The sequence below is a fragment of the Gorilla gorilla genome, chromosome 19 (assembly GCF_029281585.2).
Source record: "Gorilla gorilla gorilla isolate KB3781 chromosome 19, NHGRI_mGorGor1-v2.1_pri, whole genome shotgun sequence".
NCBI classification, from domain to species: domain Eukaryota; kingdom Metazoa; phylum Chordata; class Mammalia; order Primates; family Hominidae; genus Gorilla; species Gorilla gorilla.
Genome location: NC_073243.2, coordinates 95,453,918 through 95,476,644, shown reverse-complemented (window position 1 = coordinate 95,476,644; position 22,727 = coordinate 95,453,918). Strand labels below are relative to the sequence as shown.

The window sequence follows — 22,727 nt, the reverse complement described above, 5'->3', positions numbered from 1 at the left end:
AGATTGAGACCATCCTGGCCAACATGGTGAAACCCCGTCTCTACTAAAAATACAAAAGTTAGCCAGGCGTGGTGGCGTGCGCCTGCAGTCCCAGCTACTCCGAGTCTGAGGCAGGAGAATCACTTGAACCCGGGAGGCGGAGGTTGCAGTGAGCCAAGATCGCACCACTGCACTCCAGCCTGGTGAGAGAGTGAGATTCTGTCTCAAAAAAAAAAAAAAAAAAGTAGTTATTGAAGATCCAGTTTGCTAACTCTTTCTCTTTAAGATCATGCTCCCCTTTTGCTACCTGTCTACCTCCTCTCTGCAGGGAAACAAACTAAAAATTATTGACCATGAGCAGCGCACAAACCCTGCAGTGCTTTTTTTGGGTGTGTTTATAAAGAAGTGAATGGCAAAGAAGTCACAAAGAGCGTTGAGCCTTCACATGAGATTAGAGGTCTGTTTACACAAGTTAATTGGCCAAGCTGCCAATGAATATTAACTTTGATAGAATCAGAACTCATAGAAAAATTAATTTAATAAATGTTTAAGACTGTTTGCAAGGCTATAAAGAGAAGTAAAGAACACACGAATACTGCCTTCTGCAAACTTGCTTTCTCATCAGACAAACACGGGCCAAGCTGACAAAGTCCAAGGCAGGCAAGGCTTAGGTGCTGTCACAGAAATGTGCGGAGAACAAGGAGAGGCACAGGGAGAGGGAGGATGGATTCGCTCCAAAGCAGGGAATGGTTTTTTTTTTTTAATTGGTTTTTGGGTTTTTTTTTTTTTTTTTTTTGAGACAGAGTTTCACTCTTGCCACCCAGGCTGGAGTGCAGTGGCACGATCTTGGCTCACTGCAACCTTCTCCTCTCAGGTTCAAGCAATTCTCCTGCCTCAGCCGCCCAAGTAGCTGGAAATATAGGTGTCCGCCACCACGCCCAGCTAATTTATTTGTATTTTTAGTACAGACAGGGTTTCACCGTGTTGGCCAGGCTGGTCTCAAACTCCTGACTTCAGGTGATCCGCTGGCCTTGGCCTCCCAAAGTGCTGGGATTACAGGCACAAGCCACAACGCCCGGCTGGGAAGTTTTTATAGAAGCGGCACTTAACTGGGTCTGGGGAGGTGGATGCAATTCAGATGAAAATAGAGGCTCCTCCAATTAGAGAATACAACATGAACAGAAGATCAGACTCAGGAAAGGGTGAGGTACCTGTGGCACATCGAGTAATCTGGGGTGGCCTCAGCAGGAAGAGAAAGCAAAAGGAGAGGGTTCAGAGACTGGCAGAGAGACAAGATTGGGGAGATAGGATCAGGGAAGACTGTGTCAAGCAGAATGCGCAGTAAGTCTTATGCTACAAGCAATAGAGAGAAAGTCAAAGGTATAGAGCAGGGAAGTGAAATGATGGGTGATTTAGGGAAATGTCTGAGGGCAACAGGAAGGATGTGACGGTGTAGGGAGGAAGCATGGAGTCCAGACCACCTACTAGAAGGTCATGCAGTATGTTTGGTGAAAAGCAGATCAACATGAGATGCTGGGTGACGTGGTGGGTAGAGCCCTTCACCAGAAGGTGGCCAACCCAAGCTCTCACTGGTTCAAATGCTGTTTGTATGGCCTGGGCCAGCAAAATGAGCAGGTGGACTAGGTCAGTGTTTCTTAAATAACAGTCTGCAACTGCTGCCAGGTTGGCTGCCTGGAAAACTTGTTAAAATGTAGATTCCCAGGCCCCAAGCTCCTCCTCCCAGGCCCCCTGAAACAGGTGGTTTGATTACTAGCATTTGCATCTAATAAATATTTATTGATTGCCTAATTGCACCAAGCACTGTGCTACCAAAAGGGAATGGTGAATTAGGAGCATAGTAAGATGGAACAGACATAAAAGACACAAGTTACAGAATAAAATGCCGCAGTCCATGTCTTTAGCAACAATCATTTGTTCCTCCACTAAATTTGTCCCTCCCCTAAGGAGCCACCACTTGCTCTATTTTTGTAGCTCTTGTTTGTTTTAAGCAAGGTTGCATTCTGGTGTTTGCTTGGTTTGGGGCCAGCCTCCTCACTCTCAATTCAGGATTCATTCTTGCTCTTGTTCATGTTCTGGGTGCTCCCAGTTTTCCCGACCTCACGTTGAAGTGGCAGATTTCATAGTGACCCACAATAAGAAACTCATTTATATTTACATACATATAAATGAAAAACAAGTTTTGAAAAATTTTTTCCTTACAACTCATAATGCAGTTCAACTTTTTCCATTCAATTCTATTACGCGTTTAAATGCTGACTGTGAATCACTCGCCTGACTCAGGGCCCACTAATGAGCTGTAATGCGCAGCTCGGCTCACATGGCATGAGACAGAACCTGCAAATGTTCGAACAGCATGCTTCCTTAGAATGGCTTTCTTTGCAGGGTCAGGCAAAGCCCTAGCACAGACAGAAAGCTCCCTCAAGTTTAAAAGTCTTTGGAGCTGGCCAGGAAGCCATTTAAGCATCTTTTCAAAACCAGTGAAATGCAAAACCAACCAAAGCACAAAGGCCATTAGTTATTCTCTTAGTGGAAGTTACAAACTTCCAAGAATAATAAAAAAGAAAATTAGGTAATGCCAGGACTGCAACCCACAGGCCTGGCTGCCAGACTTCATTTGGAAGGCATTGCCACAGCAACTCCAAAGAGCACTCGGGATGTCTGTCTATTCTGTCCTGGGCAAGGGCCCAGTTGGCATATTGGCCAAGGTCTTGTTGGTCATCAAGAATCCTCGGTCCACTGAGAAGACAAGCCCAACATTGCTTAGCAAGGTAATGCCAAACTGTATGGGACTACATATTTGATTCTTTGGTGGGTTAGTGTCATATGAACATGTTTGAGAAACGAAACCCTAAGAGAATAATCTGTATTTAGAAAAATCTGAGCACTTTTGGTACTTTAATTATTTATAATGTTTAAGATGATTTGTCTCAGGGCTCCACTTCAAAATATGTAGCTGAGTAATTTAGACTTGCGATTGGAAATTTAAAATCTTACAAACACGAGTTTATTCTTTATTCATTTTTCAAGTAGTACCTAATATTTGGGAGGGTTTGTGTTATTAGATGAAGGAATTTTGAAAAAGTTTTTGTTTTGGTAAACTTCAAACGTACACAAAAAGAGAGGCCAGAGTGTAATAAACCCGGTTTCAACAATTCCCCATTCATGGGTAATCTTGTTTCTTCCATATTCCCACCCAATAAGCTCATCCTTCCCCCGAAATTATTTGAAGCAAATCCCAAACATCATGTAATTTAATCTGCAAATACTGCCATTTATCTTCAAAAACAAGATTTTTTCTTTTTCTTTTTTTTTTTGAGATGGAGTCTTGCTCTGTCGCCAGGCTGGAGGGCAGTGGCGCAATCTTGGCTCAGTGCAACCTCCACCTCCTAGGTTCAAGCAATTCTCCTGCCTCAGCCTCCTGAGTAGTTGAGACTACAGGTGCATGCCACCATGCCCAGCTAGTTTTTGTATCTTTATTTTTTTTTATTTATTTATTTTTTGAGACGGAGTTTCGCTCTTGTTGCCCAGGCTGGAGTGCAATGGCACAATCTTGGCTCACCGCAACCTCCGCCTCCCAGGTTCAAGCAATTCCCCTGCCTCAGCCTCCCGAGTAGCTGGGATTACAGGCATGTACCAACACGCCCGGCTAATTTTGTATTTTTAGTAGAGACGGGGTCTCTCCATGTTGAGGCTGGTCTCGAACTCCTGACCTCAGGTGATCCGCCCGCCTCCACCTCCCAAAGTGCTGGGATTATAGGCAGGAGCCACCGCGCCTGGCCAAAAACAAGATATTTTTAACCAAATAACAATACCACCATCACATCTAAAAAATTACTTTAATTCTTAATGTCATCGAATATCCCATCAAGGTTCATATTTCCCCACTCATTTTTGTGTGCACGCACACACACACACACACACACACAGACTGAAACAGGATCTGAAAAAATCATCTGCTGAAATTGGCAGATGTGGATTTTAAGTGTCCTGGACCCTTATAGGTCCCTTGCTGTCAGGCTCATTTGTCCAATAAAGTTTTCCAGATTCTGGGAATCTTTGTTGTATCCTTGTGATTTGGTTTAACATTTTCCTTGATCTTTTGTGTAGCCTATAAGTTGGCAGGTGGATCTAGAGGCTTGATAAGACTTAGGTTCTTTTTTTTTTTTTTTTTTTCCTATAAAACCCAAAGATAGGTGGTAGTGCCTGTTTCCATCAAGAGACACGCAGACTGTCTGGATGTCTTGGTGGCTACACTTGCACTATTGGCAGCCACAGACAATCCCTGTCTAGTGACTGATTCCTCAGAGGCTACAAGGGGTGACGGCCCTTCACTCCTGCTTCGGGTAATAGCTGGATCACAGTTATAACGAGAAACTTCCCCTCATCAATGTCCAATTACACTGACAGGTGGAGCTTGTCGGAAAGGCAGCATCAGTTCTTGAGTTCTTCCCTTTATTTTACCGGTTTTTTCAAGATAGTGAAGCAGTTCCCTAGTGTCCTCTAAAGGTAACTGATATGGTTTGGCTGTGTCCCCACCCAGATCTCATCTTGAACTGTAGCTCTCCTAATTCTCATGTGTTGTGGGAGGGACCCAGTGGAAGACAATTGAATCACAGGGGCGGTTTCTCCCATACTGTTCTCGTGGGAGTGAGTAAGTCTCACGAGATCTGATGGTTTTGTCAGGGGAAACCCCTTTTGCTTAGCTCTCATTCTCTCTTGCCTGCCAAGATGTAAGACGTGTCTTTCACCTTCCACCATGATTGTGAGGCCTCCTCAGCCACGTGGAACTGTGAGTCCATGAAGCCTCTTTTTCTTTATAAATTACCCAGTCTCGAGTATGTCTTTATCAGCAGCGTGAAAACAGACTCATACGTTTTCTTATTCCTTTTTTTCCTGTTATTATGAACTCAAGAGTTTGAACATATTTGACGTGTTTCAGTCACTGCAGGGTTATCCTTACTGATGCTCCAGCTACCCCGTCTTATTCAGGTCGCCTCTCAGGTCTTTGGCGCAATCTTAGTTATTCTGATAATAAAGTACTTCAAAGGGATATAGAAAATATAACATTTACAAATGCAGTTTAAAATGTTCAAAGGAATATAACTCAACTTTCTAATAAAACTAATCACTTAATAAAGCAATCATTTATTATTTAATGAAACAGACTCTCTTGAACATTGTTACAATTTGCTAGATTTATAAACAAAATAATGTTTTGTTAGCTAAAATGGAAAGCTCAAAGAAAAATGAGTTTTAAATTTGTAATTTTATAAAATCAAAATTTTTCTTTAAAAAGTAATTGAACAAAATTGTTTCTAACTGATCTTTACATGGAAACTGTCCTGTAAGGACATCAAAAAACAATCCCCATCTGCTGGGCGTGGGCGATCCTGACACTGGCACGCTGTGGCATCACTCAGAGAAGGACTGTCACAGAATCACAGAGCTGGAAGGAGCTCAGAGGTCATCTGATTTACTTTCATCTGATCCACAAATCCCCTCAGCTGCAATCAACCACCTCTACTTAAATAGATCTCATGCCAGGAAGCTCAACATTTCTTGCAGCATTCAATTTCCACTGGGGGAGGCAGGGAATTCTGTTTTCATTCCATTCACAGCATCTGTCACACACTGGGCTAGCTGCTGGGAAAACACTGGCGACTAAATCCCAGCCTTCCCCCTGCAAAGCCAGGAAAGCAGACAGGTAAACAACTGTGTTTAACCAAAGTGCTATTCAGGATGCTGTGGGGGCAGAAAACAGAGCCAGTAACTACATAAAGCAGCCAGAGAAAGCTCTAGAGAAGGTGGCATCTACACTTTGACTTTGAAAGACATCTGATTTGGCCAGGTAGAAAAGAGACCAATGCATTCCAGGCTGGGGAACAGGGTACCCAAAGGGAACCGCAAGAGAGCCACAAGACTAGAGCCTGAATTAGAGAGGTTACCCTTAACCTTTGTCTCCTCCACTCTGAGGCACAAGTTATGAATCCCAGAACCAAATGCAGGATAAATAGCACAGCTGATGTTCAGTGAGCACAGGACTGTTCTAAGAGCTTTATATGGAGTCACTCATTTAATCCTGTATCCCTTCAGGAAGGGATCGTCATTAAACCTATTTTACAGAAGAGCAAAGAGGCTCAGAAACTTGCTCAAGGCCCCAAGACAAAGGAGACGCAGGACCAGGACATGAATCCAGGCAGCCTGGCTCTAAGCCAGCTCTTGCCATTCTGCTAAATGGCTGCTGGGCATGAGTGTCTGCCTCTTAATCTGCCTGCTCCCACATGAAAAGAGCTGGAAGGACTGGCACCAATTTACAGCCTTTTCTTTTTTTATATATTTTAGAGCAGTTTTTAGAGCATTCTATGGGTTTTGACAAATGCATAATGACATATATCCACCATTATAGTATCATACAGAATAGTTTTCTTGCCGTAAAAGTCCCCTGTCCTCCATCTATTCATCCCTGTCTCGCCCAAGCTCTTGGCAACCACTGATCTTTTGACTGTCTCCATAGTTTCGCCTTTTCCAGAATGTTCTATAGTTGTGATCACACAGTATGTAGCTCTTTCCTACTGATTTCTTTCATTTAGCAAAATGCATTGAAGCTTCCTCTGAGTGTTTTTGTGGCGTGATAGTACATTTATTTTGATCACTGAATAATATTCCATTATAAGATATACTAAAATTTATCCATTCACCTTTTGAAGGACACCTTGGTTGCTTCCAATTTTTGGCAATTATGAATAAAGCTGCTATAAACATCCATGTGCAGGATTTTGTATGGACATAAGTTTTCAACTCATTTTGGCATGGCTTTTTAAAAAAATTTTAACAGTTCCATCAGCATGCTGGATGAAGTTGAATTCACAGGCAGTTAAAATCCCCAAGGGTTCTATTTTTCAGATACCATTTTTGAATCTAAATATGTCCTATGCAGTTTGTTCTTGTTTGACACGTCCTACATTCAAACCTATGGACTTTAGTGGTGACATCAATCACATCTGTTCTCTTGTCCAGCTTCAGAACACCATGCATGTTCTATCTGGATGTCATCAGTCCTCATCCACACTACTGATCAAAGCTATTGATCGGTACTGGAGTCCTGTCACTCCCTATTAGCAGAGTGTCACTCCCTATTACCTAGATTACTAGTCAGCAGACAATCCAGTCTGCCACTATGTGCTTGCCCATATCATTCCATCTTATCCACAAAGACAGAATTAGCTTTTCTGAAACACCTTGCTGAAGCCTCCAGCATTCTGAAGAGCTAAGTGTCTATAAGTGCAGATTTGCTTGACTGCTGCTGAAAATTATTTTGAAGTATCTAATAGTTCTCTGTAGAAGAACTAAATACCATCAGACTCTGCCAAAAACATCATGGGGTGCAGCCTGAACCAAAGCCCCAGGGTCACCTTGCTGATCTGCCCATTCATAGAATCCACAGAAACGTGTAGTAACCATGGAGGAATTCCGAAGGGAAAACAGCCACACACAGGCTGTCAGAGGGCTCTGGAAAGCTGCAGAATAATTATCATGAGGGGGAGTGTGGTCAAAGTACAGGCTGCCCAGAAGACCATGAGGGCAGGGCGATCGAGTACAGACTTGGAAGAGGGAGGTCTGTGCATGTGTGCCATCCTCACTAGAGGGTTGCCTTAATTTTCAAAGCCCAGGATAAGTGAAAATGCAGAGACCTCACCTGGGCTAAGGAAGTCAATAACCCCCTTCCCAGACAAACGGGGGATCCCCAAGATATTGCAACTTCCACTCCAGGGCATGTTCAGGACCTGGATCCAGGACAGGTGAGAGGCCCGTGCCTAGTCACCCGCTGAATGCAACACATTGCTGCCAGCCTAGGTGATGACAGTCACCACCTGCCTGGCAGCTGCAGGGCACACAGCCCCTCATGTTCAGGCCTTCTCAAGGGGTAGACAGCCACAGTGGAACACAAGCCTCCCCTGTTGATGCAACTGACCACTGCCCTGGGCAATCACACAGGGTGAGATTGGAAGGGAGAGGCTGGGCAGCGCCAGGGCAAGAAGTGGGTGGTCAAGAACCCATCCTGGGGAATGGGGAGATGGAGAGGGAGGCCAGTGGGAGGCAGGACTGCACGTGAGCTGAGGCTCCAATCCCCTGTGCATGTTCCACTGCCCCCTCACACTTCACTTACAAAACACAAATTCAAAGAACACAGTGATAAGAATCACAAGATGACAACCACAGAGCATTCATCCCCAAGTGACAGCCTTCCCCAGGCCCTGGATGGCTGTCTAGATCACTCTCTCATGTAGCCAGCCCCATCCTCACTGGATCTTCCAGGTAAGATCCCCATCACAGTGACCAATAAAGGCTTTTTTATCCTTAAAATACGTTTTGAGTTCAGAAACACAACACACACACACACACAAAACACACACACAGGACCACTGGCCCTTGTCTTTATCCGAATTAGCCCAGGGACTTGTGACCACATCAATGGATCCTAGAACCCAAGTGAGTAGAAGCAATATTTCCACCAATCCCTAAGTCTCCAGCCATCACAAACATCTCTCTATAGATTGATGGCCTTTTTATAACCAATTAAAAGAAAAAAAACTACGATACATTTTTAAATTAAAATACCATTTATTTAGTGAGAGTTACATGTTCTTTTAGCTGAATAGAATACAACCTTTTAAAATATTTTATTTTATTTTATTTAAAGTTCCAGGGTACCTGTGCAGGATGTGTAGGTTTGTTACATAGGTAAACGTGTGCCATGGTGGTTTGCTGCACCTATCAACCCATCACCTAGGTATTAAGTCCAGCACGCATTAGCTATTTTTTGAATAGGATACAACTTTTATCTGAAAAGCATATTTCAAACTTTGGAAACTAAAGCGAACATTATATATGACCATTATAATATACATATACATGATAGGTAAACATTATATATGACAATTCTATGCTATACATAAATACATAAAAGTCTATGTGTATAATAAATACCCCCATTTGTCATAGAAAGACATACTGTGTGGTTTAGCTACAATTGGAAAGGTACAGTTCTCTAAATCACCATATGCACGTTCTTTTAGCAAGTTAGGGCCTATTTCTATATAGTAATGTGATGATTGCTCTAAAAAAGAAACCATATCACCCAGGTGACTCATGTTTAGTTTGTGATGACCACAGCCTATATTTGATAAATGTGTCTATTTGCTTTTTTTCTTATTTTTATTTCTCCTATTTTTTTTTCTATTCCATTCCCAGATTCAGTAACATTATTTTGAATTTTAATCTGGTTTTCAAGTAACCAACTGCCTTATCCCACTTGGTATTGATGGGATAGTTTATGGGACTGGTCTCTATTCAGATATCTGGGTCAGGGAAGAATTAAGATCCCTTCCTTATGCTCAGAGACAAAGGAGAGTGTCAGGGCAGCAGGTGAAGATGCAGAGAAAGCTTCCAAACTGTCAGGGGAAACCCTCTGCTCATGGTTAAAAAATAAAATAAGAAAAAAAAAACGGCCTGGGTAATCCCTGGCTTATTTGCACATCAGAACGCACCATGATTTTAAGAGGAACATTTTCCTATCAAATTTCAGGCTTTGACGAATATCAAAATTAGTCTGCACTGGCCGCTCAGAAGACCCGAGAGTGAGGGCACTCATTCCACAAAGATGCCCAGCAGGGAAAATGACGGGCTGTCGAAATAATTTACTCTTGGGTAAGCCAGCATCTTCCCTCTCTCTACATGGATCACTCGGACCCCTGCCATTTGGCCCTTCCTTGTGCCTCCTTGTGCCTTTATTGATTCTTGAGCATTCCATACCCACATGGAGCTCTAGGTGTGGCTGCTCTGGGCAGACATCTGTGTCTGCTCAGGCTCAGCAATGCAGGAGGTCACAGCAAAGCAGCCAGGCCGGCCAGAGAGCAGGGACAGGTGCTGGGCTATGTGGACAATTTACACGATGAAAAATAAAGTGAAGGTACTCGAGTAACCTTCTGTTGACCTGCACTCAGTGGCTAACTACAAAAAATATTTTTTGGCTGAGCACAGTGGCTCACAGCTGTAATCCCAGCACTTTGGGAGGCTGAGGCAGGCGGATCACTTGAGCCCAGGAGTTCAATCAAGACCAGCCTGGGCAACAATGGTAACACCCCATCTCTACCAAAAATACAAAAAAAAAAAAAAAAAGCATCAGGGCGTGGTGGCATGCACCTGTAGTCCCAGATACTAAGGAGGCAGAGGTGGGAGAATCGCTTGAACCCTGGAGCTGGACGTTGCAGTGAGTGAAGATCACGCCAGTGCACTCCAGCCTGGATGATGGAGCAAGACTCTGTCTCAATATATATATTTTACATATATATAATATACATATGTATAATTTTTTGACTAGTCATGTATCCATTTGACAAGGAAAATTTTCCATTACTCCATGATGAGTTTTGCAAGGCCAAATTAAATGGCTTAATAGGATAAATTTCCTATAAAGCAAAGAAAAATAGTTCATACACACACAAATCTTGTTTGGTAATGGATAAAAAACACAAGACTTAGTTCTTTCCATGTGTAAAAACCTAACCCTCATTTCTGAGTAAAGCACAACCCATTCTGTACTATGAAATGAATGCTATCAACAGCTAAAACATATTTTTTTTGTCTTCAAAGAAAGACCATCTATGGATAAAAGCATTGGAACTCTTCATAGTTCTTACATGGAAATGAATCTGCATTATTTGCTGTAACTCTTAAAATGGAGATCCAAAAATAGGGTTTCACTTTCTTTTACTGAAATATACATAACTGCAGCCATAAAAAGGAATGAAATAATGGCATTCGCAGCAACCTGGATGGAATTGGAGACCATTATTCTAAGTGAAGTAACTCAGGAATGGAAAACCAAACATTGTATGTTTTCACTCATAAGTGGGAGCTAAGCTATGAGGACACGAAGGCATAATAATGACACAATGGGCTTCAGAGACTTGGAAGAAAGGGTGGAGGGGGGTGAGGGATAGAAGATTACATATTGGGTAGTGCACACAGCTCCAGTGATGGGTGCACCAAAATCTCAGAAATCACCACTAAAGAATTTATTCAGGTAATCAAATGCCACCTGTTCCCCAAAAATATATTGAAATTTAAAAAATTAAGATTTTACACAGAAAATCAGAATCACTGAATATGAAAGCCAGAAAGGATCTTAACGGTCAAGTAGCAATCCCTCCATTCAATTTAAATGTTCATTAAATATTGAATAAATGATTTTAAAAAATGAAATATATATAACTGTAGACCTAGCCCTAAACTGAGGTCTTAACATCTCCTGGCTTTATTTAATATTATGGTGGCTCTAATTGTGAAAGAAAAAAAGGGTCTCATAAGGCATAATGATTTACCAAACATTATTCAAAGTCCAGATCATCACATTTTGCTGGAAGATAATTATCTTCTCAAGAGTTAGACATACCTGCAGCCATCTATCGTAATATCACAAAATTCAGAGTTTCAACTAAAGTTGGCTTTAATTTCTCCTGGCCTTTTATGCAGATTCTGCAAAATGAGTAACTGAAGATGCTGTGTGAAATTAAATTATGCACTATTAAGGAAAAAAAGCTGCCAAAAAAATAAAGACCCTCTCAATTGTAATATGTATCCCAGTTTCAGAGCTGTTTAAAACATGTATGTGTGTTGGCTGGGGGGTACATTTCTTAAACATGAACAAATACATAGTTTTAAATAATTTGGAAAGGACAATCATCAGAAAATGGAGTGAGATAAAGCAATAACAATTTAATTGCAAATCCAGGATTAAATGGAACTCAGAAGCCTTTTTTTTTCCCTAGAGAAGTACTTCTTTAGTTGTGATGGCCAAGGAAATGAATTATAAGCATCAGAGGAGAGGAAAAGAGGGTGGTAGGTAATAGACTTCTTTCTCTAAAGAGATGAGAAATTCTGGAAGATATCAATCACAGGGAAATGCTGGGTAGTAACAATCAGAGTCTGCTGCAGTGGAGGAGGGGAATAACCTTACTCTAGGAGAAGCACATCATGATAATCCAGTGAATTCAGGGAATGTGCCCAGGTCAGCAAGGCGTGGTGGACAAACAGATGAGACAGTAGGGAGGAGCAGCAGGGAGTTTGTATTCTGTTTGCGTTCTTGTGCCTAAAGAGTAGGAGAAACCAAGGGCATGGCTAGGATGGAACCAAGGCCATCTGAGGTCAAGGCAAAGAGAAACTGAGCATGCTCTACTGTGCACCCTTGCACTGGAATTATGAGAAAAGCCATGGGTAAATCAAGTCAGGGGCACCCTAGGGCAGTGCAATGTGCTCCTTAGCTCCACCTAGTGTATAAATTGAATACCTGCCCACTCCTATTCCACCTTCTACCTGACCTGGTCACAGCAGGGAAGGGGACTTCGAAGCAGGGCGGGTGAGTCAAGTTCTGCAGCCCACTCCAGCTGAGCTAGGTACTAGGCCATTCTTGCATTGCCCTAAAGAAATACCTGAGACTGGGTAATTTATAAAGAAAAGAGATTTAACTGGCTCTTGGTTCTGCAGGCTGTACAGGAAGCATGGGGTCGGCATCTGCTCGGCTTCTCATGAGGCCTCAGAAAGCTTATGATCATGGTGAAAGGTGAAGGGAAAGCAGGCATCTCATATGGTGGGAGCAGTAGCAAGAGGGAGTGTGGGGAGGGGGTGCCACATATTTAAACTACCAGATCTTGAAGAGAACTTACTATCTTGAGAACAGCACCAAGCTAGGAGAGATCCACCCCCATCACCCAAACACCTCCCACCACACCCCACCTCCAACAATGGGGATCACATTGCAGCCTGAGATCTGGGCAGCAATAAATATCCAAACTATATCAGCTAGCCATAAGTTAAGTACTAACTACCAGATTCAGTCATAGAAAGGAGCTATAAGAAAAATGAATAACAGATCAAAGTCATACACTGCAATGTCGTGCAGGATGGTAAGAGGGAAGAAAGGAAGAAACAGTGTGGCAGGAGGTACAGAGAAGAAAGAAAGAAACTCATGAAGGTCAGGAAGCCATGGTAATGGGCAGCTGGGTTTTTATGCAAATGGAAATCTTTGTGTCATCTTTTATGCAAATGGCATCTTTGTGTCTGCCCAGTGGGAACTTACAATATGAATGTGGGACCCTAATCACAGCTAGGTGGAACGTCTAGCATGGCCAGTGAGAAACACCTCCACATCCTCTGCCTCGGTATTTTCATCTTTAAATTAAGGCACTGGCTAGATAAGCCCTTCCTAAAACTGCCTCATCATCATCAGAATTACTTGGGGCATTTTTTTTACTTCGACTGGTCACAAGCATTTTTAGAAATTGCAGATTCCTGGGTCCCACTCTGGACTGGGTGGGTCAGAGCTCCAAGGAGAGGTATAGGAACCTACATGCTAACAGTCAGATTTACAAACCACTGGACTGCGAAGGTGTCTCAGGGCCTTTCCCATTCAAATATTATCTGATTCTATAAACTCTAGTTCTAGAGAATGTGGTGTAACAGATCCAAATATTAAACTGAGCTTTGGGGCCTCTTCCTTCACACATAAACACACGCACATACTGGTGTCTTAGTCCATTCCAGCTGCTGTAACAAAATACCACAGGCAGGGTGGCTTATAAACAACAGAAATCTATTTCTCATAGTTCTGGTGGCTGGGAAGTCCAACACTAAGGCCTTAGCAGATTCAGTGTCTGGTGAGGACCTGCTTTCTGATTCAGAGATGGCAACTTCTCATTGTGTTCTCACGTGGTAGAAGAGGCAAAAGATCTCTCTGGGGTCTCTTTTAAAGGGCACTAATCCCATTCATGAGGGCTCCACCCTCCGGACCTAATCAGCTCCCAAAGGCTTCCTCTCATCACATTGGTGATGGGGTTTCAACATAAGAATGCAGGGACAAAAGGAGACACTCAGTCCTTTGCAACTGGGAATAAGGCATAGTGATAGGTGCTGAAAAGGCTTCTGAGAAGAAGAGCTCTTGGGTGAGTGATGGGGAGAGAAGCAAGACACACAGTAATGAATTCAAGGAACCTTCCTAGGCATGCCCACTACAGAAAAAAAGTTGATGTGTAATCAAAGCCCACCTTAGCTGGGTATTTTCACATCTCCATCGCATGTAATGTTCCTAAACAACATGATGAATTTAGATACATGGAAATTATATATCCATAAATAGATTAGGTTGGAGCAGTTTGTCCAAAATCATGGAGTCAGAATATAAACTTGGGTCTTCTTGACTCAGAGTCCACCGCTCCATTTAAACATCATTTGTAGGGTTCCCTGGCATCCTGCTTTAATCAGCCAATCTCAATGTACCAGACTGTTCCAGAGAGCAGAGTTGAAAAGCAATTGTCATGTGGACATCTATCTTTCAAATCTTCATTCAGTTGTGGTCACCCACTCATCAGTTCATGTCTACAGTCTGTTCAAGAACCCATTCCAATATACCTGACCCTGTCCAGGGTCCCAAAAAGAAATTCAGATATTCTACAGTTCTGAGATTGATGGCATTGCCACAGCTGTAGAAGATGATTTTGCTTCTCCAACTCCAACCAAGGATGCAAAGAACTAGACTCTAGCCACATGCATCCATGTGGCACCCACTCTTACCTTGGGTGTGCTCAATTGTTCTGCCTGGTTCTCCCGCAGCAAGCCTGATCCTTCTCATTCCCCTCTTTGCCGGAAGCCCTGCCAGGGGTCTGCTTACCCAGCTCCAGCCAATCCCTTTCCAGGTGAATGAATCTTGATCACACCCTAATAACCTACTGTTCAAGATCACAGACACATACAGTGGACTGTTCCTTGCCAAGTTCCTGGGCTCCACAGTAAGATTTCATGTGTCCAGACCCCCCTCCCCACTGCTCCCAGTCTGAGACCAGAGCAATCACTTCCAGAGCTGGGACTGAGGCTTTTACATCTCTTGGGCCAACTGTATTACTTTGCAAGAACAAAACACTACAGACAGGGTGGCTTAAACAACAGAAGTTTATTTTCTCACAATTTGTGTGAAGGCTGGAAGTCTAAGATCAAGCTGTCTGCAGGTTTGGTTTTTCCTGAGGCCTCTCTTCTTGGCTTGCAGATGGCTGCCTTCTCACTGCATTCTCATAGGGTCTTTCCTCTTTGCATACATATCCCTGGTGTCTGCCTCTCATAAGGACACCAGTCATATTGAATCAGGGCCCACCCATATGACCTCATGTAACCTTGACTACCTTTAAAGGTCCTATCCCCAAATATAATCACCTTTTGAGGTGTGCTGAGGGTCAGGACTTCAGCATTTGAATTTGGGAGACAGCATGATTCAGCCCATAACACCAAGTGTGTGGACCACTCACCTGCCGGCCCCAAGGTCACTCCTATGTCAAAGTTAACAAGCCGTGTGCTGTTCCCTGTCAGCCCCACCATGCTGAGGACATATCCACATCCTCCCAAACTCCCTGCCAGAAAGGCAAACATTCACTCATGCTGCTACACTCAGTAAACAAAGTGAAATTAAGGCTGAAATATCTGAACGAGCTGTAAGAAACTATGCAGATTAGAGCCAACAGGTTATTTAAGATCAGAGAGGCCACAGTATCCTGGTATATACCGTGTCCTGGCCTACTTAGGTTAGGACAGTAAATTATATGCTCACCCTACTTACTAAGCTCTAAATGAACACAGGACACAGAGAAGCAACCGTCTAATTTGTTTCAAAATCCTCAAATACAAAATCAACTGAACAGTGAATTAGTAATTTTGTCATCCTCTGGGGGCCACTTATCTGAAGGTCAGGATCAAGTGCCCTTTATCAATAGAGTGAAGCTGCTCTGCCCAGCAAAGCTGACCTGGGTCACTCCATGTATGCACACAGTACCGCTGGGCTGTGCCAGCAGCCTCCTTACACAGACATTCCTTTAGTATCTAGAGCCCCACATCCAGTAGTTGTGCCTAGAAAACACCACCCCCTTTGCTTATTCAACATCAAAATGTTCAAGAAACCATAGAAAATCCAGACCTGGATGCGGACTGTTGTCCCAGTTTATTTGGATACATTCAAGGGGCAAAACAGTGTTGACACTCTTGAGGATTATAATCCCACTGGATGCGGCAACCCTGACCACACAGGGAGAAAGATGTTTTCAAAATTTGAGTGTTTTGTTTTTTTTTTTCAAAAAGGAGATTGTAGTGTATCCAATGCATGTCTTTCTTTTTTGTTTGTTTATTTGTTTGTTTGTTTTCAGACAGAGTCTCTGTCACCCAGCCTGAAGCAGTGGTGCCATCTCGGCTCACTGCAACCTCCACCTCCCCGGTTCAAGTGATTCTCTTGCCTCAGCCTCCTGAGTAGGTGGCATGTGCCACCACACCCAGTTAACTTTTATATTTTTAGTAGAGACGGGGCTTCACCATGTTGGTCAAACTGGTCTCAAACTCCTGACCTCAAGTGATCCGCCTGCCTTGGCGTCCCAAAGTGTTGGGATTACAGGCGTGAGCCACTGCACCCAGGCCCAATGCAAGTCTTTTCTAGCTGCCAGCATGGAAGGGGAGAACCATGACCGTCAATTCCAGTGCATGAGGAACTGCTGCAACTCCCTGCTACTCTGTGGCGAAGCCTGAGACAGTAAAAAGCAGTGACAAATATTTGGGCACCAATACTAAGTATCAGGAAAGTCCACTCTGGCCCTGAAGCCAATGGCCACCTTCCAGTTGAACTTTGATGAGCAGGGCCACCTCAAGGCCAGAGACCGTATTGTGTCATCCCAGGTAGGAAAACACTCCGATTCTTTCCTATGGGTCAAAGTAAAAGAAGAAACAAACAACTAAGAGTGGGAGAGGATGTCCATGCTCATGTCCCAGTGCACAAGCATGAGAGAGAACTGGCAGCTGCCTCATGGACGCCACTCCTCTAAGTTCCCTAGATCCTATTTCCAGAACATTCTAAACTGAGAGTGAACCTCAGATGAGAATGAATGTTTTTTGACAGCTTTCAATTCTTCAGGTTCCCCCAACCCCAGCTGCTGATCCTGGGACCTCCAGGATCCCTCAGGAGTATTTGAGGGTCAGGGCAAGACAAGCTCCTCACACGCACAGGTCATGGTGCCCACACCGATGGAGACCACGCACCTTGACACACGACAGCAGCGCCTGCGGTAACAAAAAAGCCCAGAGGCTATGTACCTGTACAGCCAGGTTTCCTGGAATTCACGGAACCTGCACCTCGAAGGACAAGCTGCAGGTCAGGCTTCCTTCAAGGTTCTTTTATGTGAAGTAATATTTTAATGTCCTGTTTTACACTTTGATTTTTAAAAGAATCTTCAGCAAACAGCACAAACAAGTAGTAATATAAAACTTAATGAAATATCTTAGAAATGAACAAATTATGATTCTGAAAAAGAACCCCTAGCCTAAATGAACTCGGGGCGTGTGTGCTGCAGAATCCACGTGGGCCACGGACTCGAGGCGGGCTGTCTCCCAGGGCCTCGTTGTTATTTTGTGAAGTGATGGCATTACCCAATTTTTACAAATAAGAAAACTAAAGCTAAGAAAGAGTAAGTCATTGGACTGGGTTCACCCAGCTAGAAGCTCACCTCTTCCCAGAAACCCCTATTCCCCGGTGGGTGCACACACAAACACACACAAAACACACACACACACACATGCAAACACACACACACACGCAAACACACACACACACACATGCAAACACACATGCACAAACACACAAAAACACACATGCAAACATACACACACACATGCAAACATACACACACACATGCAAACACACATGCACACACAAAACACACATGCAAACATACACACACACATGCAAACACACATGCATACACACACATATTTGCCTGCCTCCATAGCACATTTCTATTACACCTCAGTCCAAAAACCAATTGAGAGAACTTAAATATCTATCATAGCACAGAATAAATATAAAAAACTAAGGAATTTGGGCAAAGGGAAAATAAACCAAGGAAAAGGAGATGACTTAGGCTGAAGTTTAGCCCAAAAGAATTCAAGCCATAGTTGAGATGCAGGAAGACAGCCACAAATCTGGTTCTGAGATGACCTCTTTAGGGTTAAGAGCTTGATACTTCATCATTAGTGAAACCCTTTTGTAACTCAATAGGAGAAGAATACAAACTAACACAGTGAAACGTTCCATGTCTTCTTAATATGGAAAGCATCAATCACTAAAACATAACAAGCCTATAAAATAAGCAAATGTCACAGGTAACCACCCCATGCTGACTCTGAGAGCCCGAGAGCCAGAATGAGGACTTGAACAGCAGTACCACCCTGATTTGTTAAAAGTGAGTTGCTGGCGATGTTTGTTTTTAATGCTTTTCCCTGTTTGTCAAAAAGGAGCTATAATAGAAGGAAGAAAAGAAAAGGTGATGAGAAGTGTTACCACCCCCTCCCACGCCATTTAGCAATTCACATGGCTTTGCTAGAAAGTGCTCCCTTTACCCAGCAGGTCCGCAGTTCTCTGCTCCCTTTGTGTGCACACATGAGCAGTACACAGGGGTGCAAACAACCCTAACAACTTTCTCTAATTAAACAAGGGGGACGAAGCCCTCCCTTAGCACAGGCCCTAACCAAGTCCAACGGAAAACATCTGTCTCTCCTGATAATTCCACCTGTGACTTCCAGCGCCATATTTACTCTCCAAACAAGAAAGACAAAGCCCATGAAAAACAATGCAGGGAACAAGAATAAAAGAATAGATAATAAGGGAAGGTGGCAGCTCCTCAGCAAGCTCTCCAAAGGAGTGCCACAGCGTCTGTGTTTGTAACATTTGATTGACACGAAACAGCAACAGCAACAAGAAAAGAAAATGCCTCACTTCAACCACATGACACCAGTTCATAATCAGCACTGTGAATCTGGACTAGAATAGAGTCTACAACACAATCCTAAGCTTATATTTCAATCAGATGAGAAGTGAATACAGAGGTAAAATAATAACAAAGAAATGCCCTTGGTCGAGCCAGTCTTTTAAAAATAATCCCAATCAATTCAACTACATCAGAACTTCAAATCCACTGTACCAAAAAAGAATGAACTATTTTGATAAATAAAAATGTGGGTTCTTCCCATCAAAAAGCGGGCAAAGGACAAGAACACTTTTCAAAAGAAGACATACATGCAGCCAAGAAGCATATGAAAAAAAGCTCAGTATTACTGATCATGAGAGAAAAGCAAATCAAAACCACCGTGAGATATCATCTTACACCAGTCAAAATGGCTATTACAAAAAAGTCAAAAATAACAGATGCTGGCAAGATCGCAGAGAAAAGGGAACACTTGCATGCTGTTGGTGGGAGTGTAAATTAGTTCAACCACTGTGGAAAGCAGTATGGCAGTTCCTCAAAGAGCTAAATACAGTACTACCATTCAATCCAGCAATCTCATTACTGAATACATACCAAAAGGAATATAAATCATTCTATCATAAAGGTGCATGCACGAGTGAGTCCACTGCAGCAGCACTCACAACAGCAAAGACACAGAATCAACCTAAATGCTCATCGATAGACTGGATAAAGAAAATGTGGTACATATATGCCCTAGGATACTATGCAGCCATAAAAAAAAAATCATGTCCAGTATGGGAACATGGATGGAGCTAGAGGCCATTATCCTTGGCAAACTAATGCAGGAACAGAAAACCAAATAACACATGTTCTCACTTATAAGAGGGAGCTAAACAATGAAAACACATGGACACAAAGAGGGGAACAACAGACACTGGGGCCTATTGGAGGGTGGAGGGTGGGAGGAAAGAGAAGAGCAGCAAAAATAACTATTGGGTACTAGGCTCAGTACCTGGGTGATGAAATAATCTGTACAACAAAGCCCAAACTTTGATATGAGCTCACCTATATAACAAACCTGAACTTGAAGTTTCTCAAAAAAAAAAGAAAAGGAAAATGTGGATTCTTTGACAAAAGGCGTTTGCTTCCTAAAGCTTGGCAAAGGCACAACAGTGAACCCCTGACTCACCATCCCATGCCCAGTGGTCACACTCAGCAAGGAAAACTCCACCCAGTCTCCTTAGCAGCCTGCTGTTAAATTAGGTCACCCCACTGCTCCCCCGGCGTGATGTGTTTTCCTTTCAGAGCACGCCTTCTGATTCCCACTTGTATGTTGGTTTGCTTGGCCATTTGTTTCCCATCTGTCTGTCCTTCCCTACCCCAAACTACAAGCTCTGTGAGAGAAGGGACCATCTCTCCTGTTCACCACTGTCACCCAAGCACTAGGTCTCTGCATGCCAATCACAGGCACTCAATAAATACTTTTTTGTTTGCTGTTGCTCATTCAGTATTTGTTGTACAAATGATTCAATTAATGTAATTAATTAACCATGCATGTAATCAATGTAATCATTAATCATAAATTCCTTAAAGCACATTATCATAATAATGTCAGCTTGCCAAATTGGGGGAAAAAAAAAACTATGGGGAACATTAAAATGTCTATACCATTTTTATTAAAGACCCTTTGGGAAGCATCAGATAACATGAATGGCCCTTGGATATCTGCTTAGACAAATCTTATTTCTTCTCTTTCAGAAGACCTGGCCTCTGATAACCAAGAGAAGTAAATCTGGCTCTCCGAATTTGCCCCATACTAAAGTCATGTTGCAATGGTGTGGCTGAGATCAAAGAGAATGGTGCTCTGCTGACTCATGCGTCCCTATCACCAGAGGAGCTGCAGCAGATGCACCTTCCTCATATCTAAGCAGCCATGTTTACTGTGAAAGCCACACCAAATCCGAATACAACGAATGTCTGGCCTTCTTTCTAGACACCTGGTAGTTCCAACAAAAAGCCAAAGATCATCACTGACATTCTGGGGATGGTAGCCCATGATTGGTTCTTTGGCCAACACCCACTGTTTTTCAACGTCACAGGCCCACAGCAAAATGTATTAGATCACAGTCTCACAATCTTAAGATACAACCTGTCTGTACCAGGCAAAACCTACACACAGCAGAGATTTGATGGGCACCATCGGAGACAAAAGCTGGCATGTACACAGAATTAAACTTCTCAGTCATACAGTGCATCGATGTACAAGGGTGCTGAACCTTTTGGCTGTATTCAGTGATACGATTAAGAATCAAAATTTCTCCTGATGCCCAACTTTCATTTTGATAAATGAAAGCTACAAGTTCTAAGTGTATTAGAATAGATTTTTAAATGTGACTGAATGAAAATGAGCCAAACGTGAAATGTCATTGTTAAATATCTTTAAATATGTAGATAACTTTTATAACAAAAAAGTTAAACGCTTAACATAGCATTTTTCATTTGGGCGTGGTGGCTCACATCTATAATCCGTGCACTTTGAGAGGCTGAGGCGGGTGGATCACCTGAACTCAGGAGATCAAGACCAGCCTCACCAACATGGCAAAACCCCATCTCTACTAAAAATACAAAAATTAGCTGGGCGTGGTGGCGCATGTCTGTAGTCCCAGATACTCGGGAGGCTGAGGCAGGAAAATCGCTTGAATCCAGGAGGCGGAGACTGCAGTGAGCCAAGATTGCACCACTGCACTCCAGCCTGGGCAACAGAGCAAGACTCCAGAAAAAAAAAAAAAAAAAACAACCACACAAAGCATTTTTCATAGACTACCATCACAAACTGGCTAAAAGTCTCTCACTAAAGGTTTCTGATGTGATAGATGACATAATGATGCAAGGTGTTGTTTTCAATTTATCCAGAAGGTATTTGGAAGTCAAATTCAGAAGGTATGCCAGGAAGACATACATTCATTTCTAAAACAATGAAGAAAGAGATGAAGTAAGGTTTCCAGACTGCAGTGAATATCCCAAGATATACCCATCCAGGTTACAGAAACTCAGTTGCAAGAGAGTTTCATATAATATCCTTCCTTCAGCTTATGAGCCATTTTCTCCATGTGCAAAGATGGTATTTGGATCTATGCAACTCATAAGTAACTGAGCCCCAGACCAGAAACCATGAAGCCATTTCCTGACTCATGGTGACATTCCCGTCAGGATGGCGGTCATGCGCAGTCTTGTACACGAGGCCCCCTAAACCTTGCTGTTCTAATAGACTCCTTTAATAGTCCTTGTTTTTATATTTTGTTTTTATTTCACCAGAAAGATCTTTTTTTTAAGCACCGAGTGCATGTGTGTTTTGTTTGTAGGCACCCTGTATTATGTTTAATAGCTACAGAAGAGCTTAATTAAAAGAGGTCAACAGCTCTTTCAGAGAGAATTTATTAACCAAAAAAGTCACTAAGTTGTGTTATGATTACTAATATAACTACCATATTAAAGTGACCATGTCCATTTTAACAGGTCTTGGTGTTGTTTTAGCAGACACAAGTAATAACTTGTTAGTTATGAGCATACAACAAAATGTTTCCTTGGAATAGTAAATGCATTTTCAACTGCCAAAAATTCTTCCTATGAAAAGTTTTCTGGAAGGAGTTACTCTCATCATTAAGAAGGCTACACTACCATTAGCTGAATGTTAAACACCTGTTTCAAGTAGATGTGATCAAATACAAGCTATTACTACTAAGAGCAAGAGGAAGCCCTTGACTGCCTCCTTATATCAAAGTGACTTTTAGCAAACCCTGGCTCATTTGTCACGGGGGCAAGAAAGGATGGTGAAGTCTGAGACAAGGGCCTGAATCTCACAGCTAAGAGCTTTTTAGGGTCCTGGAAGATCACGAGGAGATC

The 22,727-nt window shown here is 42.7% G+C and overlaps 1 protein-coding gene across 1 annotated transcript in view; it reads right to left on the bottom strand.

Moving 5' to 3' along the window:
• Nucleotides 1–22,727, bottom strand: part of RETREG1 (reticulophagy regulator 1) — a 144,356-nt gene that overhangs the window by 100,146 nt on the left and 21,483 nt on the right. The window lies entirely within an intron of this gene.